The 23,589-nt window shown below is 44.5% G+C and overlaps 1 pseudogene; it reads left to right on the top strand.

The window, feature by feature from the left end:
* The window catches only part of LOC115325757, a 31,402-nt pseudogene extending 8,521 nt beyond the window's left edge, over positions 1–22,881 (top strand).
* Positions 22,882–23,589: the final 708 nt, after the last annotated feature.

Genomic DNA, 23,589 nt, shown 5'->3' with positions numbered 1-23,589 from the left:
CGTCATCAGTGACGTCACTCATGACGTCACCGACGGCCGCATCGTCATCGTCATCATCACTGATGACGTCATCAGTGACGTCACTAGCGACGTCATCGGTATCAGCATCGTCATCGTCGCTGATGACGTCATCAGTGACATCACTGATGACATCATCGGCATTGTCATCGTCACGTGACCCCCCCCCCCCAGTCAGTTGACCCCCCCAGTACCCTTCCCTCCTCCTCCTGAGGAGCTGCGCTCTAATTCGGCGTTAGAGGGAGTTGTAAACGGCTTTCGCTTTTTTCTAATATTTATTAATGATCTCCCTCATTCCCCTTCCTCCAAAGTGCGTCTTTTCGCAGACAATTGTGTATTGTACCGACCAATTGCTTCTCCGGACGACCATGTGCCCCTTCAGAATGACTTGTCTACCATATTGAATTGGTGTTCCGACTGGCAGATGAGCCTGAATTATTCAAAGTGCAAACTCGTACGTTTCACTCGCAAGCGCTCTGTTTCATCGTGCATATATTCTCTTCGCACCCAACCCATTGACGACGTCCCATCACCTCCTATTTAACCTGGGCGGCCGCTCACATCGAATCCATTTTACTCGCCGCATCAAAACTTTGGCATTCATCCGACGCTGCCTACACGCTGCTCCTTCGAATCTTCATATTTTAGCCTGCCAGATATTCGTCTGACCAAAACTTGAGTACGCCACCGCTATCTGGAGACCTCAATAAATCTACGTTACCACCCAACTTGAAGCCATCCAAAATGGTGCCGCTTACTACATACTCTCTGTATGCCATCATACTGCTAGCGTTACGGCTGTAAAGTTTCAGTCAAACCTAACGTCATTGGATACCCTCCGTAAATGCTCGCGTTTCTGCCTATTTCACAAAATACTTATACCATCATCCGGACCTTTGATCGATGCTTTTACAACCTCCTCCCCGATCCTCTCGTAGATTACCGAACTCTAAACGTGTGCAGCGCATCTCTGGATCCACTAACTTATTTAATAACTCATTCTTTCCCCTAGCGATTTCAGAATGGAATGTATTATCTTAATAATATGCCCGGACGCTTTCCGTTCCTTCTTGGTTTTGAATTTTCAAGGGGAATAATAACTGCCTGTTTGGTCTCCATTTTCGGTTCCCCGTTGGGTTATTGTTGAGTGCGTGTTTGTTGGTGAAATCGTTGTTGTTTCAGTGTTTGTTGATGTTTCATTGTCTCTTTCGGTGACTGATACGTGATTGACCCCCCCCCCCCCCCCCTTTTTATGTAATGTCCCCGAAAGAGGACCTTTAAGTGTAAATAAATGAATGCTGTCAAGATTATGTTTTACGTAATTTGAAGCTTCAACAGATAGAACGCTATTAACTGAGTCGACCAAAAAAAATCATCATACGCGCAAACAAGAACTTGACCTTTTAAGACGGGTGTTTCTCCAAACTCACGTCCTTCATGTAATATCAAATTTAACTTCTTTCCAAAAAAAAAAGAAAAAGTTCTCTTTTCATCCCGAAAGAGCAAAAAGTAGTATGACTGCTTGGCTCGCCGTAGCTCACTTTTCTTATTTCTTTGCCTCTTAAAACTTGACAATACAACTGGTTCCAGTGTGCGCATTAATTTTCTATAAAGTGCATAATTTTCTTCAGCATTTTAAAACTTCTGCCGTGAACCATGTTTTTCTAAATTGTTTTATAAAGTATATGCGTTTTGTACTTAAATTCACTATTATATATATCGTAAAACGTTTAAAGAAAACTCTCGTACGCCTTGTCTGCCGACACCTTAAAGAATACCGCACTCCTGTCTGTTGTGTTAATTTGTTCTTGAAAAGATTCAAACCTTTTATGTACTAATATCACGGTAGTAAATGTTAAGCACACATAGTTTCTTGTGTTCGATATTATCTAGAGTTATAAACATAAAATAGGGAGATGATCACTTACTGTCGACCCTATAACACCTTGACCTTCATTCACAAGGCAGCGAGACAGCCTCGCAGTCAAAACAGTAATTTGCTGTGGTGTCAACGAAGGCCAATACGTTGTGGCCGCCGATGACAACGTTAAAGTTGTTGGGTACCGTAGCACACTCGTTGTTCCGTTGCATGTCGTCGCTAGGGTGGGTGCCCTTCTACGTTCTTAGAGGATGTTTCCGACAATTGTCTTTGGAACTACAACTCCAGTCGTTGCTGCGCTTAGTTTCCCTGACGAGGGGCCAAAGGCGACAGGCTTTTATCGCGGGACTTATGCATCGTCGAAGCTGGATGTCGTGGCGAGGACGACTGGAACCCACGTCGAGGCGCAAGCATTGGAGAGGGCGAATGCGGTAGGTAGTCGTCGATCTCCCGAGGTCGCTCACCGTAGCGTGGGAGCGCGTCGTCGGGGTGGGATCCACGTTGCCCCAGCTGCCAGTGACGAGCAACGGTGGTAGACGTGATCGGCTACCCCGCAGTACCCCGCAGTGGGGCGTACTCGCACTTCTGTACGCGGCACCTAAATTGAGACTGGCGATTAGCGTCGTTTAGTTTCATAAAAACTTTCGCGAACTACCAAACTTCAGGCCCCCGACGATAAACATTAATAGAGGTCACGCTAGATGGCGCGGCGTGACTCGCCAATCGACAGGAACACGCACGGGTACAAGGAGCGCAACGCCCGCCGACAACAAAAAAGCAAAAAAAGAAAAACAAAAAAAAAACTTCGGATTCAGCTTGGATGTGCATTCTCTTTCTCTTTTCCAGCTTCCTCCCACGAAAGTTCTGAGCGAAAACGCTCCAAGCTCGCTCATTGATCACATTATTAGATTTGCCGAAGTCAGTTTAGTTCGTTTCCACGCCAGCGTGTTTCCGCAGATTTCCGCCTTCCCGTGCTTGGTCGCCTGGTTGCGTCGTGTTCGCCGGCAAGGCACCTAAATTGATACTGTTTTTCGACGTGTCGGCGCATTCCTACCGGGAGCTGCCCAATTATCGAGCAAGGCATCACCAGTCGCCAAATGATTCTGCGCAATCTAACTCAGCACTTTTTTTATATATATATAACGATGCATCTAAATGCACCACCTCCGCTGCTCTCGTTCGTATCGGCGCTGCTGGTTTACCCTTCGCTCCCGTGCCAATAGGACACTCACACAAAAGTTTGCTGATAGAAGGACTAGAAAAAGATACCCGTGCGAATCAGACCGTAGTAACTTTAGTAGCTGTGAAATGGGCCAATGCCAAAGTACGAACGGGCCGCGGTCGGTTTTCAAAGCTCTAATCGGCGACGAGAAATTTCGGTGACCCTGTCTTTTTGTTCACACTTTTGACGTCTCGTCCATGATTATAAGTTGCTAACCTGTATCCCACGTTTCACTCAAAGTCCCGACCAGAGCAGACGTTACAATCCACTAAAACCAATTGATCTTCGCCTAAAGTGTATCGTCGTGGCGTTCGTCAATTTCTTGTTTTGTGTAACAGGCTTACCCGATCAGTCACAAGAAAAAGCAAAAGCCCCGCAGCACATTCTCCGTGCATGTTGATCTAGCAAACGATAACAGACGCAGAAGGGCGACGAGTACCCTGAGGAAGCACCTTGGTCCTGCTTGATCGACTCCATGGGGTATGAGCCGTTTTCTATAAGGAAAATCGTCGCCAAGAACTGTCGTGCACAAGCATAACGAACGATCAACATGGACGAACTTCATAGAAGAGCGCCATCTACGAACAAGGCGGTGGGGGAGTTACACGGATTATAGTGTCCAATCTGTTCGGACCTCCCCTCCATCTGAGGAGTTTCGCACAGCACAGTGGAAGCTGTAGTCAATTTCAGTCAATCAGCCGAGAGAGCACATCGAAAAAAATGATGTCACTACGCGCTTAAACTTTCTCTTCTACCCGTCTCTTTTTTATCGTCTGCACTTTTAGCCGAGGCTGGTGCGTGCTTTTCTAGCGAACCGTGATGCGCTCAGTCTTGCACACGTTGCCAAAAAAGTATTAGATTACAATTACGATTATTCGCGAATAAAAGCTATTTAATTAGATTACTTGATTACTTAAAAGAAAAAGTAATTCGTCATTCCTCGAAAAAAGTAAACGTTGATTCTATGATTCCTTGAGACTTTTAAAACGGCGCTTTTTCTAACGGGTTGAAAATCGACAATTTGTACTCTGTAATATTGAATTTAAATCGCCGCATTATAGGCTAATCCTCTTCGATCCATCACGTATTGTAGTCCATACCCCTCTGGGAGGCTTGACTGAAGGATTCCCTGCTAGAAAACATGTGGAAGCAAATGACGCATTAGGACGGGGAGGAAATAGGTTTCCTTGTGCGAGCTTCAGGACGAAAGATAAGGCATAATGGCCTCAAAAGCGAAGCTTTGGGAGCTCAGTCTAGGACGTTCTAGCAAAAGGGAGCCAAGAGGGCCTTGTTTTTTATCGCCTAGGTTTTCTCCTGGTAGAAAATCGCCTTTGACGACTGCCCAGCTTGCTCTAAGAGGTAAGCCGCCGACGGACGGTGTTTGATGTTTTCTGGGTGTTCTGTCGCGTACAACATAGATAATACTTCTTCGGTTGCTGCTGTATATCCCTTTTCGGGGATGGGGGTCAAATCACGAGAGATTTAGCAATGCCGGAAGTGTAGGGCCCAGGAGGGAGGGAGACTTCAATCACAGCCCAGGACGGGGACACCGGCCAGCCGTATTTAGCGGGCGTTTCAGCTCAGTTGAGTAACGTGCTCATAAAGTTGGATGACTTTCTTTCAAAGAAAACTTAAATCGACCCCGTTCTACACGTACACGTTAAGGTCGACAACCTACTGAATTTGAAAACTAGGTTTCAAGAACTGAAATCAAATGTGAGCGAGATGAAGAAATTTGTTCAATTTAACTCGGCGCTATATGACAAATTGCTAGCTGACTCTAACATTTACAAGAAGACAACCAACAAACTGATATCAGGGGTATTCAAACTTAGAAATGTGCTCTCTGAGAACACGACTCGCATCGAGCAGCTCCAGGTTAATGAAAATAAGCCAGAACAGTATAAACGCTTGTTGAATTAGGGATTTCATGGTATGGTGGTGTCACCAGAAAATCTTAAAAAAAAAAAAAAAACATTACAGGCGATTTCGCGACTAACCTGGGAATCCGCTTATTTCTGCATTAAGATATCCTTCCCATTCACAAACCGGAGGCCTAAAGTTTTAACTCCCCTCCACTTTTGCTTTTGTTTATCTCGGCATCCATCTGGGAAACATGGATCACTGAACGGGGTTCACTTCGCTAACTTGCACAAAACAAAACCCTGCCGTAGGTGTAATTTGATGAAAATATATCTCAGTCCAATCGCAATTTCTTCTGGAAGGTTCGAACCAGAAATAAGGAAAATAACTTCAAGCATCTTTGGCTGCGTAACTGGGAAATCCTCACAAGACGGAATGATGAAAACCGTTCTTTAAAAAGAACAAGTAAACTCGACCTGAGATGAAAACCGAAAGTTATAATCATGCAGTTTTTGTGAGTCCCGATCTTATTTTGCATAGAATAAAATTAAAAGCAAGCTGTGATATTAAATGCATTGTTGTTCACGTGAGCAGGGGCGAATTGTTAACTTAAGTGAAAGATATTGTTAATAGAGTCGACGCTCATGTATGAACAAAAACGAATATTCCTTACGTGGCTTTGTGACTTTTAAGATTTGTGGTTTCAAGTAGGGATGCCGCAAACTTTTTTCGACTGAAGGTTCGAAAAGAGTTTGTGGCATCCCTAGTTGAGTTTTCGAATTTCCATTTGGAGAAATTCGACGGCAGTCGAAATTGCGAGCTTGGTAAACTTGGAAGTTCGACACTTTTCGAACTTTTGAACTTCACACATTCAGAAAAGCAATGTTTTTCGAACCTTCAAACTTATAACGCTAGAAAGTTCGATCCTTTTTGAACTTCTAAACTTATAACGCTGCAAAGATTGATGCGCGTCAAACTTTAGACCTTGATAAACTAGAAAATCGATGATTTTCGAATTTCCGAATTTTTTCCGCTAAAAAGTTCGAAGCTTTTTCATCTTGCGACCTTTCTACGCTAAGAAATTCGATAATGTTCAAACTTTCGAACTTATTTATCTAACGATTTATAACATGTTCGAACTTTCAAATCCTGCAAAGTCAAAGGTTCGACAAACTTCGACCTTTTAGGGTAAAAGTTCGAAGTTCGTCGAACTTCGAAAGACCGGAGGGCTGTTTCATTTAGATTCAAGCTGTAAGGTACATTCGTAATTTTTTTTTCGCATTTTTATATATGGTTCCCCGTTCCTTGCAGAAGACAGTGCCATTTATTTCAATGTTCTGGCATGCTTAGTTTTGAAATAAATAAATTCCCGAGGGAGCAAGGTAGAAGACGACGTGTTTTTTTCACAATTGTCGTTTATGCCTTATTTGAGGAGCGTTATAGCCGGAGCTATTTATGGTAGAGATGTTAAACCTTTTAAGAATGTTCTATGTATAGCCTAGGTAGGTGCCGTCTTAAGATATAATTATTGTTCTTCAAGACGAGTCTCGAAGAAATGTCCAAACATGTATCTTCGGGCAATTCTGCCCTAAAATTGGTAATTTTGTTTTTGGCTAAATAGTTTGAGGTGTCGCATTGAAATTAACACCACAGACAGTACATATCATTACCATCTGTACATTACAAAATAATGTATTTATTGTTGTTTTCCCGTTGAGGAATAAATTAACTCGTGGGGGAAGATTTCTAATGGCCTATTCGTCTGAGGCACACCGCGCCCGTCCAGTGCAGTACACTCTTTCCAGTTTAGTACAGGAAAGTCTTGTGGGGAGAGAGGGAAGCTTCGCTCTCCCCTCTAGTCTTCCGCGTACCACGAACCGCACTGCACCGGTGCGATGAGGGCCCAGACAAATTGGCCACAATATTGTTCAAATTCGGCACATCACAAAAAAAAAATAATAATGATTTATTGTTTTTAGTTTACGTTTTTGGGACGTGTTTATTTTAGCCTGTGCACATTTTGGTATGCAAAACTTGTCTCGAAATACTGAGCCTCTGAATATGCAAAAATACAACACTTCCGGCGGTTTCTTGATAGTTACTTTTTTCTCTCCAGCCTTTCATCCGCACATTTATTGCTATGTTTATTTATTGTTGTTTTTTTCTTTACCAATGGCACAGTTGTTTGAGTTGGAAAGACATAGTTTCGAACTTCGGAACCTCTAAGCATGTGACGAGTAGTGCCTTTTTACAACGAGCTTCTAACAATGACCATCTACGCGATATTTTACGGAGTGAAGAGCGACAGTAGCTTTACATATGTACAAAAAAATTTTAGATTAAAATAAGCTCCACCACGCCCCCTTTCCCCGTATTGTTTCCTTTAGCAGTTCGAAATATCTGCGGAGGGGGAAGGGAACTGGAACCCCCCCCCCCCCCCCTTCCCCTCCGTTTTTCCTTTTCAGGTGCCACTGGTATAGTAGAACGCTCCTCGGCTTCGAGTTGAGTCGGCTTCTCCGCTTTTAACTCCACGTTTCTTCCGTCCCGAAAAATAAACCTCCACAGCAATCACAAACTAAAAAATTGTCAAGGTGCAGGCGAGCTGGTGCATGTTGATCATGATGCAAAATCCTGAGACTGGGAATGAAATTCGATAGAAAAAATGTAAAAAGATAGAAAAAAGAGGACAGGAAACGTCTCAGACTCAGGTGAGTTGAGTTTGAGATGTTGTCCTGAGCTGAGTTTGAGACGTTGTCCTGCCCCTCTTTTTTTCTGTCTTCTTACACTTTTTCTTTCAAATTTCATTTCCAGAAGTGACATTCAGGCTTTGTCCTGTCCCCTTTTTTTTCTGTATCCTTATACTTTTTCTTTCTATTATCACTCCCAGCCTCAAGATTTTGCATCATGTACAAATTAAACTTACTATATGCCCGCGTCACTCGGGCGCCGTTCGATCGGATTACTACCAGCGTGCAAGGGGGTAGGAAGGCAGTTTGCCAGATCGCTTCAGGGTTTTTCTAGGCCTCAACCGCCTGCCTGCCCCTGGCCGTTACGAACTGGATGAGTATCGTTAAACCGTACGTTCGTGTGATCACTACTGCGTGATCCACGTGAAAGACCTCCCCCCCCCCCCCCCCCCCCCCCCGCCCCCGGGCTGGCGCTCACAATTACTGATCTAAGGCCACAGGCAGAGATGGGCAAAATACATGCAAATATGTATCGAAATACAAATACAAAATACTTCTTCAAAAATGTATTTATTACAAATCTAATTACATTTCCAAAAAAAAAAAAACACTTACGTACAAGATACAAATACTACTAAACGTATTTGGTCTCCTCCAAATACTTTTCCAAATACATACGTCAAAATTTGCGTCAGCGACTTCAGGGCACCTGCAACGGGTTTCTGGGTATCTCATCTTAATTTCGCATCGCACACTCGGGAGTTAGTGTGCGTTAGTAACGTAATAGAAATATAATCCCAAAAATGTAATCAGCTCGGACGTAATAGGTGAAAAAAGTACAGAACTCCAAGCAGCTTTTTTTTGTAGATTACATTTTGGTATAAACCAACAAAGAACCGAGACGACCAAGACGCGCAGCACTTGCTAGAAAATGTTTTATTGTTGCAACTCGCACCAGTAACAGAAATCTGGACGACCCGCGCACTTAGAATGTTCCAGGCAAAATTTTGAATGGAAATCAGGCTGGAAAGCATCACAAGTTGTCACAGGCACTTATTTAGCCAGTGTGCCTGTGAACGCCGATTTCGTCACTATTCTTGTCCTGGACTAGCACCGTAATCACAATGTCACTAAACGCTTGTGCTTGATTGATAGAGACTGCATTCGGTGCAGAACGTAGTTTTCTTCCTGCTCTGGACAGTGACAATAAATTTGGGGGATGTATTTTCGCCCACAAAATTTATTTTATTACAATTGTATTTGAAATACACACGTTTTAGTATTTAAATACACACGTCAAATATATTACCGAATTTGTAATAAATACAAATGCTAAATAGACAAAGTAGTTAAAATACGTATTTCAAATAGTTGTATTTGAAATACTGCCCATCCCTGGCCACAGGTCAATCTGCACTGGCAAATATTCCAGGACATTCGGACATCCGGGACACTCCTCGTCACATATAATTGCCTGACCAACTTCGCGCGGTGTAAATATCACACCCGAACTTTTCTAGACCTGATTTTGTAAAAACCAATGAGGCGTGAAAATGTTATTTGAAACTGAAACTGTGGAGGAACATGAAAACCGAACTTCGAAATTTGCGCACTTGGACTTAAAAGAAATTCAAAACCTTCAAAAAAAATTTTTTTTTAAAGATTATTTTCAAAATAGAATTGAAACCTTCAAAGTTTATGGAGAAAAAAATTTGAAATTTTCGAATTCATCGAACTTTATGTCTATGAAAATTCGAAACGTTCCTATCTTTTTTTTTTTTTTAATTTGAGACTTAAAGAAATTTCAAGTCTTCGAATTCGTGGAACTTCAGATTCAAGGAAATTTGAAATCTTCAAATTTTTCATACTTTAAATTCAATTAAATTTAAAACGTTCGATTCTCTCGAATATCAAGTTAGGAACATTCGAAATCTTCGTATTTCTCGAACCTTAAGTAAAATAACATTTGGAATGATCGACCCCGAACTTTGAGAATCCGTAAAATCTTTGAACTTTTCGATTTTGAAACTCCACGGCGTTTGGAAGTTGCGAACTTTCTGAATTCGAACTTCGGTACGGTCGAAAATATCGAATTTGTTAGAATTCGAACCCCGGATTGTTCGAATATATCGATGCCTTTCGAATTTGAACCTAGGGTGGTTCGTGGCATCCCTAGTTTCAACGAAATTTTTTTAATTTTTCTTAGCCTCCCTCAGGAAAGGGCGGTGGTATTGGTGTTTTCATAAAGGGAAACTTAAGAAAGGGTACTTAGTAGACTCGAACCTATTTCTTGAATGTGCTCGACGTTTCAAAGCCAGCTCGGCTCCTTGCTCACGGCAGACTGTATGTTCGTCCATATGTAGTAATTTGTCGTTCTTTTCTTCTCCTTTCCCTTAATATTGTTTTCTTTTCTTTTTGTGTGTAGCGCATCGTAGCCCTTGTATTTGTTTGTAGAAGCGACCAGCTAAAAAAAGTATAAAAGGAAAACTGAGATGGGGGTTGGAGATTTTCACGTATAATTGAAACTTTGATGGCTGCAAATGTTCTCGTATCGTTTAACCTGGATGAGGTCGTTATTAGTTGGGCTTGGGAAAAGAGAGTATGTGGTATCTTTACGGGCAATTTATCTGCTTCCATCCTAAAATGTTACTGCCTTCCTAGACAAAACTGATGGCAACTTAAATTTCAAAATTTCTCTAGAAAGTGTCTGCATGGCTGGCTAACCAAATATTAAAAGTAATTCTCCACTGGTTTGCGTTTATTTAAATCCGCTTGCAATCTATGAAGTTGAAGCACACTCTACTTGCGCAAACGAAGAATTCCCCAAGGATAAATTAATCATTTCGTGTATCGATCATATGAGATCCGGATAATCCGGTTAAGTCTTTTGTAATCAACCGTAAATCAGCAGATCAGTAATCGCTTCTACTTGGTGTTTATGAAATGCTCGGCAGTCACTCAAGGCACGATCGATGTTTATATATGTTATTCAACGGGCTACACTTCACCAAATAATTTCATTCTTATGATTCGATGTCCCGTCTGGGTGAAGCAGAGCTGTCAGACTTATATATTGATCTTGTAATAATTTTGAATTAATTGAAATATTCCCTTAATATAACGCATCCCGTATTATAACTATAACTATAAGTAATCTTGTGCTATAACTTAACAAAAGTCGCTTAATAACGTGCATGTCATCGTCCGTCGCAGTGTAAATTCGGCTTTCTCAGAGCATGTTGGAGTGTGTGACAAAGTAGGCGTAGCGTTCGGAAAACAAAACACTTGGAACGCGGCAGCGCCGCGCTAAACACTAATGCCCGCTCGCGAAAAAAAAAACAGTTGCAAAATTTGAGTTTTTGCTTTCTTTTCTCTTCTTTTCAGTCGCTTTCTTTTGCGCTCTTTCTCTGGGGAAGCCTGGAGTGCCCCTTGTATCATGGGGCAATGCACCGCTGTCGCTCTGAATACGTGATGTTTCTCTCCAGTCAGGACTTACACGGAGGCGCTCGAGGTAGTGGTTCGACAGGCGCTGGTGTCAAATCAGTGAGGTGTCATTACTTACAATCTGTAAATAAAGCAACAGTACTAATATGGAAAGTAATAAAGAATGGAAGAAATGAGCGCTGCGTGCGCAGTCGGCTGGGAGTCGGTTCGTCGACTTCCTTTGCTTACACTTAACCTGATATGGTTGAGTGACTGTCATATAACCCGCTCTGTGTTTAAAAGCTACCATTGTATGTTTTTCCTTCATGTATGGTTATACTGTGGTCAACTGTATGCATTTAATGCAAATCGTTTTTCTAAGGCTTCGTGCTGTTTGAGTTCCGTGCTTATCTGCGGGTCAAATCCTCACATCCCTGTCATGCAATCGCCTTACAACGTATGTATTGCAGTACAATCCCGTTAGCGGCGCCTTCAGAGAAGAACAGTTGACATGCCATTCAGTAAGGTTATGCCCTTCATTGACAACAAAGTCAGCAATGAATGTCATAAAGTTTCTTTATTCGCATTAACCTTAAAGTAGTCTGTTTTCCAATAGTTTCATTTTAGCGCTGTGCAAGGATATAATCGTCTTTAAGCCATTACAGCAGCTTTGAGTGATACATGTCGCCGCGTTTGAATTTGACAAAAGTGGATCTTAATTAATATTTAAGATAGAAATAGAAATTAAAACTCGATTCTATGCAGGTTTACAAAATGAGTAATAGTGTTTTGAAGTATTGTAACAGCCGTGGTTCCCTAACATTGCTGTTTTATACAAATTGTGAAAAAAAATGCTCTTTTTATTTCACCCCGATTTGCTCCCGCAGTGTAGAAGATTTTCTGCCCTACCAATTTATAAACTTTTTTTGAAAAAGAAAAAAAGTAGCATAACCAAAAACAATATGCACTTTACCTATATTTAAATGACGTTGTCCGTGCTTTTTTTTCGTTTTTTCTCTTGTCTTGGGGTGTTTACGCCTAAACATGGTGTTTGCACTTTCTTTTTTATCTGGTATTTTGTTTACTCAAATAGGCCCATGCTTTAGCAGAACAACAAGCATGATAATGTTAACCCCAGAGAGGGGTAGAAAGAAATGTTGTTTTAGTGGTGGAAGAAAGCCTTTTTAATATGGTAAACTTCCACCAGCTTGCCTGCCCACGATCCGTAATTGAGAAAAACGAAATTGTTCTAAGGTATATTCATACCGCCAATAAAAAAAAAAAGAAGCTACACGGCATAAACGAAGGCGTTTAGAGCCTTCTTTCGTACATGTAACCTAAAGTGAAACTCCAGGAATGCAGAGGACGTTTGTAGGACCCCAGAGTAACCTCGTTTGCGAGACGTGCCTTGTGTTCGGATCGGGAAGCCAACTCCCCGTGAAGCTCAAAGCCTCCGGAGAATCTCAAGCTTGAGAGAGAAGAAATAAAAACAAATAGAGAGACAGAGAGAGAGAGAGAGATAAGCTCCTTCAAGAAGAAAAAGAAAGCTGCGTGCCGAATATATCATTGTTACAGCGCCAATGGGTTACGCACGATGCGATTTATTTCGCGTATAATCCATAAAATTATACTTTTTCCACGTTTGCGAACCCCATATATTCTTTTAGAGTGAGATAGTGATTTGTACGCAGTTCAAAGATGGTGAAAGTTTTCGCTGGGGGCGCCGCTGTCTCCATTTGTGTTCATGCTATGCAACACAATACGTTTCAAATGAATGCGCTGTGAGTATTACAAAGCGCCAATAAAAAGCTACAAACCAATTTTTATTTACGATTTCTTTTTGTAGATTAGTGCAACGTTTATATCAAGAAAAACGTGTTTTGTTTGGCAACGTAAGTAAACCATGCCTATACTCCCACTCACCGTAACTTGGCAAACGGCGAAGATCTTAGTAATGCAATCGCGCGTCAGGGGAAACACTTGATAATACTAGATCTCCTTAGTTGCGCTCAGTGCTATTGAAACTACAATCGAGTTGAAGCGGAACGCCAATTTTATGCGAATTTTGAGTGACAGTCATCCTTCGAAGGGGTCAAGAGCCTCGTCTGTTACGCAGAAAACAATCCCGGTAAGAGGGGAATTCCTTCTTCTCTTCCCGAACTACTTCCGAAGTTCTTGCCTTTCGTAAGGACTGTCTCGTGCTTCGCCTCCGTGTCTCAGGTTAACTCTTGGGGGTCGTAGCATTCGCTTTTTAGCAATTGAAAGCTGGTTCACCCAGCTCCGTTATCTACTGTTAAGTTAAAGGGGCCAGGGAATGATTTTCCAATCTTTTCCTGATGAAAACCCCAATTCATGTTTAGTGCCCATAAAACCCGAAGCATGAATTCGCGTCTGTTTTATTGCCTCCCGATTTGAGCAAAACAAAATGAAAACTCACGACTGTTTTTCTTCTTGACTCGACCGGACATGGTCACCAACATATGAAATCACCTGGCTGCGACGTAAAGTATGCCTTCATTCCGAAAACGGAAGTTCTCGTTTGCCGGTTCGTGCGTCCGAAGAGGGATTCTGTCAAAGTGGCTAACTTCAGCGCCTCTTATGTCAACGACCAGGGCGATTCCTGCGAAGTTCCCGGACAAACATGTAGGACACCTATTTAGGTACGCACTTCAATTATCGTAGCCCGATACGTCGAATCCTCCAGAGCCCTAACGGAGACGCACTTCCTTCTAAAACTTTTATTTTTGCTCGTTTTGAACGTGACTCTTTCGAAGTAGCCGCAGTCAGAGCTGCTTATCTAAACAATTTTAAGCCATATAGAATGAACACTGCAGGTTTCTGGCGGAAACTCACCCCCACACTTTTCCCCCTCCAAAAAAACACGAACAAATCTCGTCGGTTCGCTTTTCCAGAACGTGATTCTTTTAAAGCACCTGCGTTCACCGTCTTTCCTCTCAACAACCAGGGTGAGTGTCGCAAAGCTCTCCGGAGAATCATGTAGTACAGCTTTTCGTGAAGATATAATAACTGCTTTATATAAACGTTTTTTTCCCGGGAGAGTAAACGACTAGAATTGCCATAATAACACTATTGTCACACAGCCAGTCATTATTCGCCGTCCAACTAAATTAGTTTCATCATGGTGTAACTATTATTTTTAATGTTAAGAATTTTTTCTGCATTGTTTCTCTGTTTGTGTTTTGCCAGCCTGTTTTCCTACCTACCAAAAAACAGCTAGGGATTGCAGCAATAATAAATAAAATAATGAGCTCACGAAAACGTCGTTTAGATAAATGTAATTTCGCAAACCTAAAGTGTTTTTTCCTGTGGTATTTGTCATGTAACACTAAAACACATTAGCAGGGCAAAGAATGAATATTTAATTGAATATATCTTAGTAAACCTATCAGAATTCAGTTATAGACTAGTTGCATATAAAATTTGATATCGTACAGTCCGTGCTCTATATCCCTCGAGTAACTTTGTGAAATACTTAATCCTTGTTTCATAAATTGGAGATAACTAAAATAGAACGAAGATTTCTATAAGAGTCAATGAAGGAAATCAACGTCTTGCTCCAGGAACCTGCAGAAACAGTACTATGTCAATGGAATTCTTTTTATTTATACATCTAACACATCTTATACATTATCTTAATTTTTTTAGGAGAACCTTCCCTCTCTCGACTTTTATCGGTAGATTGTATAGTTAGTTAGTTCTTTGCACATCTCTGCAAAAAGATGGCGCAAGTGGTTTATGTTCCGAGTTCTTGGGGATGTGAAATAGTTATACTACAGCCCGACAGCCTCAGTTCGCAGCATCTCGTGACAACAATCCCTAAAAGCCGCCGCGTCCACCGGCGCGCCAGTCGACGCGACAGTCCGCGAGGTCCTCGAACTCGCTAGAATCCAGTCCACGATGTAAGATGCATATATGTGACGACAGAAAGCATGGAGAACGCTGTGATGCGATCGACCAGATAAAACACTATTCTCGTGCGCCCCAGTAGCCTCAACCGACAGCATCTCCGCCGTCCAGGCGGTGCAATACAGAAAAAAAAAAGTGTACAGTGGTGCGCGCTCTTTTCCTTCGGAGTTGGTTCGGAGCGCCTGTTCTGATCTTGGCAGACGATGGCTTGAACACCACACCAAAAATATTGTTGTTTGCAACGCGTTTATAAATCTGTTAATGCCGTCGTTTAGACACAAAGTAGGGTTTCTGACGAAGCAGTGTGTAAGTAATACGCGTAGTGCAAGTTCCAAGTGCCACGTGACGTGGGGCAGTAATATGATGAATTTAAAAACAAGCATGATAGGGACAGATGCGAAACTTGTCTCGAGGCAGGCTTCCACTAGCCGCTTAACAAAGGATCATCTGGTTGTAAAAGCTTGGTCTGCTGGGCAAGTTGGTAATCGACATTCATATTAAAAATAGCGCAAAAGAGACGGGATAAAAAGACGAAGAAGCACACAGGACAAACGCTAGCGTTTGTCCTGTGTGCTTCTTCGTCTTTTTTTTCCCGTCTCTTTTGCGCTATTTTTAATATGATCATCTAGTAGCGCCGCTTGCAATTCAGGTGAGGAAAGGACTCTATCTGGCAGTTACAGTTTTCGCGGTGTCCACACTTATATGTTTATATTACACCATGCTCCCGCCTTACAACACCGGCAAAAAGATGACGAGACGAAAACGGTGGCAGCAGTCCCAGTCTCCAGGTCGACCTCGAACCTTAAGGTCGACCGCTGGCACACAGAGCCTCTCGTGTCTCCTCTCGTGTCGTCTCGATCATCTGTTCCTCCCGGAGCAGGTTGAACTGCTGGCTCCCCCCTTCTCGGGGATAGCGAAGAGGCTTCTTCTAGCTCCAGCAATTTATCTCGTAGAACCTGGTTTGCATTGGTTGCACGCTTCAGTCCCAACTTTACCGGAAAGAAAACTAACATTAGAGCTTCGAATTCGGGCCCTCTAGATATTTTTAATTTTGTCTTATCTCCTTTTTTATTCTTCATCACTATTTTTTTTCTACCCTTCAGTTCTTCATCTGTGCTTGTGTTTCTCTGAGTTCCTCTTTTTCTATTTTTTGCTCTACTCCGACTGCTGTCCTTGTGCTTCAAGTTTAGGTACTTTGTAGCAAAGAGAAGGCAAGAAAGACGACGAGTCGGGAGCCCGAATGGGGTTATTTTCGGGTGAGGAATTCCCGCCCAAAAGTGCACCGCATACGCGCGCCATGAAATATTGTAAAATAGGCCAAAGTACGCAGAAACAAAGACACCGCGCTTTGTGCGAAGACGGGTTATTAATTAGCGGTTTCGTGTTCTTTTTTGGCCCCGCGACTCAATTAGTCGAGCTGGTATTGTTTACAGTGCCCGACAACAATGTTAAAAGGCTGGCCGCCTCGGATTTGTGTGGCGAAAACAGCATCTGTCCGTGCGCGCGTTTAATTAAGAGTGTGTTTGAGAGCTACGAAACAGCAAAACGTTTTAACGGTGTTTAGTTCACATATGCAGTTTGCCCGACTCGCTTGTCCGTACATCACAGAAGCTTTCGTTATCTGGGCGGGCATACAAGATTGTTTATTTTACTTGAATGCATTAAAATGTCATATAGCTCAGTTAACACAAATGACGTTATGGCTCCGATGTTGTTTTTGAATTGAGTGAATGTTCTTTGCACACTTAATTGATTTCAAACCGGGAATTCGAATGCGCCCTCTTTGAGTGTTTTCCCATAGTGTTTGCATAAAAAAAACTTAGACGAACATGTTGACAGACATTTTTTGCTATTGACAATTCGCCCTCAATGTGTTCGTTGAGTGCAAATTAAAGGGCATGGTTCATTATCATTTCCCTTCCAATAAATCATTCCAGGAGTTAATCTTTGCTATCTTCACTCAACTCCAAGCGACTGACAAAGCCTACATATAGTTCTGGCTTAAAGGTATACTGAACCAAAACGTTGGATTTCGCAAAATAAGGCCGCAGAAGCGTTGAATGGGAAGCGACCGTCTCCAAAACATTAGTCATATATCGGAATCTCAAACAAAGGACCTTATTTTCAGAAACGAAGGGCGTCATGAAGCGAGGGCTATCACGTCATTGTCCTCCTGGAACATTTGAGAATCACGGAAGCGACCTTGCTTCTTTCCTCCTCTCTTCTGTTCATCAGCCTGACGGAACGTAGCGAGGACGAGAGGGAACGAGAATTGTGATATGACTTGTCTTGTCGGCCGCGTCGGCTCTGTTCAGTCGAGCACTTCTTATCCAAAACAAGGGCGATTCGTTAGAGATACCGCTGCAGGAGTGGTGTTTGCAGGTTTTGCAGAGTTCCGCCTTTCCGTCTAGCCCTGTTTTCTGAGCTCGGAATTTTTGTTCAGTGTCCCTTTATCTACATATTTTACACTTTTGCAATCGTCTAATTCGACGTTGTGCTGGGTGTCCGACAACAAATTGTATTACTCGCACCAGACGTTAACCTGTCTGCACAATTACCGATGCTTGTAACAGGCACATTTCAGCCGTGATGTTCGCACTTTTCAAAGCGTATGGATGTTAACCATGGTTCTTTTCTTTAAGTTTAACTCGCCCACGTGGAAGAAAGGCTAATAATCTAAAACAATTGCGGATGATCTGATGTCAGCCATCCATTCAACTTTCATTGAGGATTTGTAAACGCATTTAATATCAGTGTTCCTTCAGTAGAAAGCGTTCGGTACTGACCCAGCCTTCGTGCGGTAGTCGCTTGCGACTTATTTGGCCCATTACCGCCCTAGGGGAAACCAATTTTTCTCGGTGACCGGTTACTATTTCTCGGACGGGCTGAAGTCGTACCCGCTGAGGAAGTTGATATCGGAGCGGATCTGGGAAACGTTGGTTTGTTTCGTGCCATTCAGTACGCCTAATTGTCTCGTTGGTGACATTGCCAGTTTTATTAGTAAAGTAATCACTAACTCTTTTTTTGAACTATTTGAATTTTGAACTTTGAACTAACTTCTTTGAAAGAAAAAAAAAGGATGCCGCTGTACTATCCTCTGGCTAAGATCACCGAAATGATGAATTGGAACCTGCAGAGCACTCCCATAGCGTTAGCAGAGAGACAAAAAACTGGGGTGAGCACATCGCTGAGTTCAGTTTCGCCATTTGGACAACCGTAAACAGATCAACTGGGGTTACATCAGCAGTCCTAAACCCGTGTAAAGAGCTGCCGTCTTCATTGGAAAACTGGTTGTACGGCAGCGACGGAATACCCGGTTGCCGCTCTCTGAAACGCCTATCAGCTTCTTCAGAGAGGGGGGTCAGGTGCCGGAAGCGCGTTTCAGATGCCTTTCAATACTATAAAGAGAAGCTCGCTGCCGTGAGGATAGAGCAGGCGGCACAGTACGATTGGAGCCATTGTCACCTAGAGTAAAGCGTCAGAGATTTGATCCTGAAGAGAAGTCATCCGCTGAGCAAGCTAGCGGTTTTGCAGAATCGCCAGCACTGAAGTGGGAAGGACCAGACGAGGTTTGAAAGCGAGTGCCGCATCTTTCTTACAGACACGCTCGGTTTAGTATAAATACCAGTAGTTCAAATCTGTTTACGTTGCAGACATAAATGGGTACTCTTTTTGCGATCAAAACTATAAAAACGAGAGCTGGCGGAGAGAAACAGGGGAAACGTTGCTTCCTCCTAGTCGCGCACGAACTCCGGAGAGCAGACTTGGCGTGAACGCCGAATCGAGCACGACATCGTCGGCGAGCGTATTTCGGGCTCGGTTGCTTGTTCCCTATGAAGCCTGTGGCCGAAAAAGTAAGGTTCCTCTGTGCCCCCAACGATGTTTGTGTTGCAACAGAATTCCTTTCTGGAAGGCTTGCCCTCGAGGAGGGCGGGATGGAGCCGGCCGTGGACGGTGTCCAGGACGTGGAGGGCGGCCACACCGTGAAGGCGACGGGGCAATAGCTAGAGCGGCCGTCGAGCCGGCAAACGCTGGCTGAGCATTGCGAGCCCGACTGCTGCTTTCAACCCCACACCAACTGCGTTGTCTTCCCCGGAACGCGGCAGGACCGTTCCCGTCTGGGAGACTCGCGCGCAGTGGACCCCTCTGTCAAACCGTGGCTACATGGACAGCGTCTAGGGAACCGGGTGCGGTCCACTTCATATCTCGGCTGCGGTGGAAGCACCAACCGAGACCGGCCCCCGTCCAGCCCGACCCCCATTTGCCGACGCTTTTTTGTGGGTACACGTTGTTTCGTCTGTGCACCCGGGTGATCCGCCGGACTCCTGCTAGATGTGCAGGTTGCGATTGGTTCACCGCGAGGGGTATGAAGCCGGCAGCCACTTGGACCTGCTCAAGACCTCGACTCTCCCTCTATGGTGGAGGCAGCAAAGTCATATTTGGGGGTTTTAGGTGCCGTACCAACAACGGGCATCTGGCACGCCCCAGCGGAAGACTGAGGAGTCATTTGGACCGCCTGGGGACTTTAGACGTGCAACCAAAATCTCGGTTACACGGAAGGTGGAGGCAGCGTTACAGCTTTTGTGGAAAGACCGGACCGACCTTCTGGCGCCGGCAGCTATCCCCCCCCTCCCCCCCGCCCTTTTAGCCACCTATACACGCCGCCGCTGTCGAGGCCACCGCTTTCAACGCTGCATTCCACGTCGCCGACCGCGGCCTGGGAACCTGTGGGAACTAGCGGACGCCTGCTCCACATCCTGGCGTCGCTGCTCCGCCACCTCCTCGACCCAACAAGAAGTGGTCATGACTCAGCTGGACTAGTTCTTGACCGGAGGACCTGTTGCCCACGTCCCCTCGGGCCCCCTGGAGACCGAGCCTTAAAAGAAGATACGGAGAACACTTGGTCATCCTCCGCCCCGTGCTTTGCCTCTGGGTGTCCGGGGCGGCGAAATCAACCATTCGCGCCTCGGCGCGGGCATCCCTTCCGGATGTGGCCAACGTTGCCCGGTCGGTGTAGTGGTTTTGTAAGCCGGGGAAGTCAGTCCCGAGTGTGTATATTTGCACCCTCACGAAGAAAAACCATGGGGCGAATCCCGTTCCCGCGACTGGCCCTTTTTGATGCTAGTCACCGATGCGCGCCACGCCTGCAGCTAGAGAGCTCGACAGCGTCGGCTCCGGCTTCTTTGTAACACACGTTCTCCCTGGTTTTCGTGGTAGGGGACAGTAGTAGCGCGGCTCGGAGACATGAGTAAACGCTTGAGTTTTTCACGCGTACCCAAATTACGCCTGGGATAATGGGCCGCCGCAAACTGTCGTCGCGAAATGGACAGGGTAGGCGATGTGTAAGGAAGTAGGTTAAGACGCGCCCCAAGTGATGCTGCCTCCGATTAATGTGCTGCCGCAGAAGGTCGCCGCGAAGATGCGTTAACGAGGGGGAGGGGGAGATGGGGGGAGGGGGCAACGGATGAGGGTGTTCCACAGTTCTTCACCGAACCACGGAGAATCGCGACCTTGTTGCCGTCCTTCCCAGCCAGCACGCCAACATTGTGCCAGCGTCAGGGAAATATTGCTCACAATATTGGTCCAGTTACATGATTGCATCAGGGCCCAGTATTGGGCCAATATCGGTTAAAATGGCCGCGGCCGTGTCAGCGGACTTGGGCGAAGCCAACGTTACTGGAACCGATCACTTTGAAAACTGCCATACAGCCTGCTCTGAGAAAGTCGCACCGATACTCGAGAACCGAGCTAATAGCGATAGCAACACCACCATTTCTCCCGAACCGGCCACCCGAGGAATCGCACGCGACTTCTACTTTGGCTTTAATCGGCCATTTGGGCTCCGAAACAGATACGGTGGAAGCGGCTTCAACGGGTGCCACCACCGACTCCCAAGCAGATGCGCCGCGAATTACTGCCGAAGTTAGGATGCCCCTATGTCGGGAGGCGCTACCTCAATCACCGGTGAAGCATGGTTGTACAAAAACAACATTAATTGTGCCTCAAACCTTGTAAACTAAATATTTTAGACAACATCACGCCCCCCCCCCCCCCTCCGGCCTGTTTTGTAGTGATCTCCAAGAAAAGTTACTACAACAAGAGGTTTTTCCGTTTATTTGTAAGGAAAAACCCAGTTCCAGCCTTTGATTTTCGGCGCGCCCTGGGCGCGGAACGGGGCAACTGCGGCGGCCGCCGCGATTGGCTGGCGTGATTTGACCGAATCAGTATCTTTTTAGAAACGGTCGAGAATGCCGAATATTGGCCAATATAGCCGGTCAGACCCGACAAATTACCGGAAAACGGCGCTGGATATTCAATATCAGCGTGGCGTCGGCCAACCCAAGTGATGTTCCGCCGACATCGACCACATCAAAGTAATACTGGCCCGACTTTTACGACCCAGAGCCAATATCGGCAGTATCAAAACGACGTTGGCTCGATTTCTCGGTTCCGACGCCAATATTGGCTCAATACTGCGTGCTGCCTGGGGTAGTGAGAGCCGCCATTTATCTCAAACTTAAAAAAAAAGAAAAGAAAGCGTGAAAGCGTCACCGGCGTTTCCTGCTTGCGAAGAGCGGAACATTCAATGACGCCAGTCAGAGCCCTGGATTCGCACCATGGTTTTACCCGGTGAGCAAGTTGCAATACACTCCCGAGGGCCGGTGTGATGCCGTACAATAAAGGAGGGCGTGGACAACAAAAAGAGAAGCCGAACGAGGCGCGGGACTCTTTCGGACGCCAGCGACCGGGGGGAACCGATGAGCTACCATCCCAATCCGGCTGAAGCCTCAATTTAGCTATTTTCTCGATTGGGCCAGATGTTTCGATTGGGCTGCACGATCCAGTTTGCTACATCCTCAGTTTGACTAGAAATATCAATTCGGCTGCATGCTTAACTTTGTCTAGATCCTCGTTTGAATTAGATGGACCTTCCGAGTTCATCAGGTTGAACTTCCAAGCATAAGGCGCCCCTAATTTTGTAGAGAAAATGATGACAATATCCGTATCTCGTCTTAACATTGCAACCTGTGAGATCAAATCAATAAGTTCAAGCAGCTAAGAAGGTTTTAAGACCAAAGTCACTTTTGAGTGTGTTATGTGTGTGCCATGACCTGTTTAGTCTCTTGTTGATGCTAAGCGGCGACGTAGAAACCAACCCGGGCCCCACCCTTGAGGATTTAATGCAGCATCTTACGGCCATTGCAAGTGACGTGAAGGATATAAAGGAGGGAAAAACTGCTACAGATGCACTGATTGCGGAAACTAACGCTAGACTTGCAACAATCGAACACAGAGTAGATGGACTGTCCAATATGGCGGTTTCTGTCGCAGCCTTCGAGACAAGGATTGTGTCTCTTGAAAAGAACGTTAATTTCCTTCTCGGAAAAGTAGACGACCTGGAGAACAGAAGCAGACGCAATAATCTACTTGTTTATGGTATTAAAGAGACAGCAGATGAAAGCAATGAAGGGTTGGAAAACTGTGTTAAGAAATAAATTTTTGAGGATATTCTCGGTGTACACGCCTCTGGAATTGAAAAGATACACAGGCTTGGTCGTAAGGTCGCTAACAAAACGCGACCAGTTATCCTAAGGTTTCTCGAAGAGAGGGACAAGAGTGCAGTTCTGAGCAGCTGCAGGCGTTTAAAGGGCTCAAGGTTCAGTATTTCTGAGGACTTCTCACCACGTGTCCAGCAGATTAGGAAAAAACTCTGGGACAGTGCTAAGGAATTAAAAAAGAATGGAGACAAAGCCGTTCTCTCTTTCGATAAAATTAAAATAAATGGACAAGTGTTCATCTGGGATGATACTGCAAATACGAGAGTTCCTGTCTATCCTGCCACGCGTCAGAATCTTGTCTGACGGTTAGCGCATGGAAATACAAACTCCCCCCCTCCTCCCGAAGTTGCAGTGCAAGGGGCAGTTTGTACAACTAGCACGAAACTTCGACTAATAAACCTGAATGCAAGGAGCATTGTCAATAAAACGACCGACTTGGAAAGCATTATTCTTAGTTTCGACCCAGACATATTGTTGATAACCGAAACCTATCTAAGTGATAGTATTTCTGATTGCGATATCGTTCCCCCAACGCACAAAATTATACGGAAAGATCGCTCTTCGAAAGGGGGAGGGGTGGCTATAGTTCTGAAAGAAGGAATGGAATTTTCTGTGCTGCGTAATACCACACCCATTGAAGCGGTGTGGGTGACAGTGTCGCTTTTATCTTCCTGTATTTTGGTGGATGTGGTATACAGGCCACCTTGTGCTGACATTGAGGTATTGAACGACTTACACGATTTTGTGCATAAAGAGTCAAAACACAACAGAAATATAATTTTGGGAGGTGACTTTAATCTTCCAAATATAGACTGGGAAACAATGACCTCAATGTCAGCGTGTCGCCACTCCGAACTCTTGATCGATTTAGCATTCTCAAACAACTTTGTTCAGATGGTAACGAGTCCCACGAGGGTTACTGAAACCACCAGTTCTCTCCTTGATTTAGTATTTGTTTCAAATACACTGTGTGTTGCAGATAACCATTGTGCAGTTGTAGATGGGATATCA

This window comes from Ixodes scapularis, unplaced genomic scaffold, assembly GCF_016920785.2.
Source record: "Ixodes scapularis isolate PalLabHiFi unplaced genomic scaffold, ASM1692078v2 PGA_scaffold0__279_contigs__length_252992795, whole genome shotgun sequence".
Classification (NCBI taxonomy): Eukaryota; Metazoa; Arthropoda; class Arachnida; order Ixodida; family Ixodidae; genus Ixodes; species Ixodes scapularis.
Note: the sequence above shows the minus strand (reverse complement) of the source record. Positions and strands in the feature narration are given on the sequence as shown.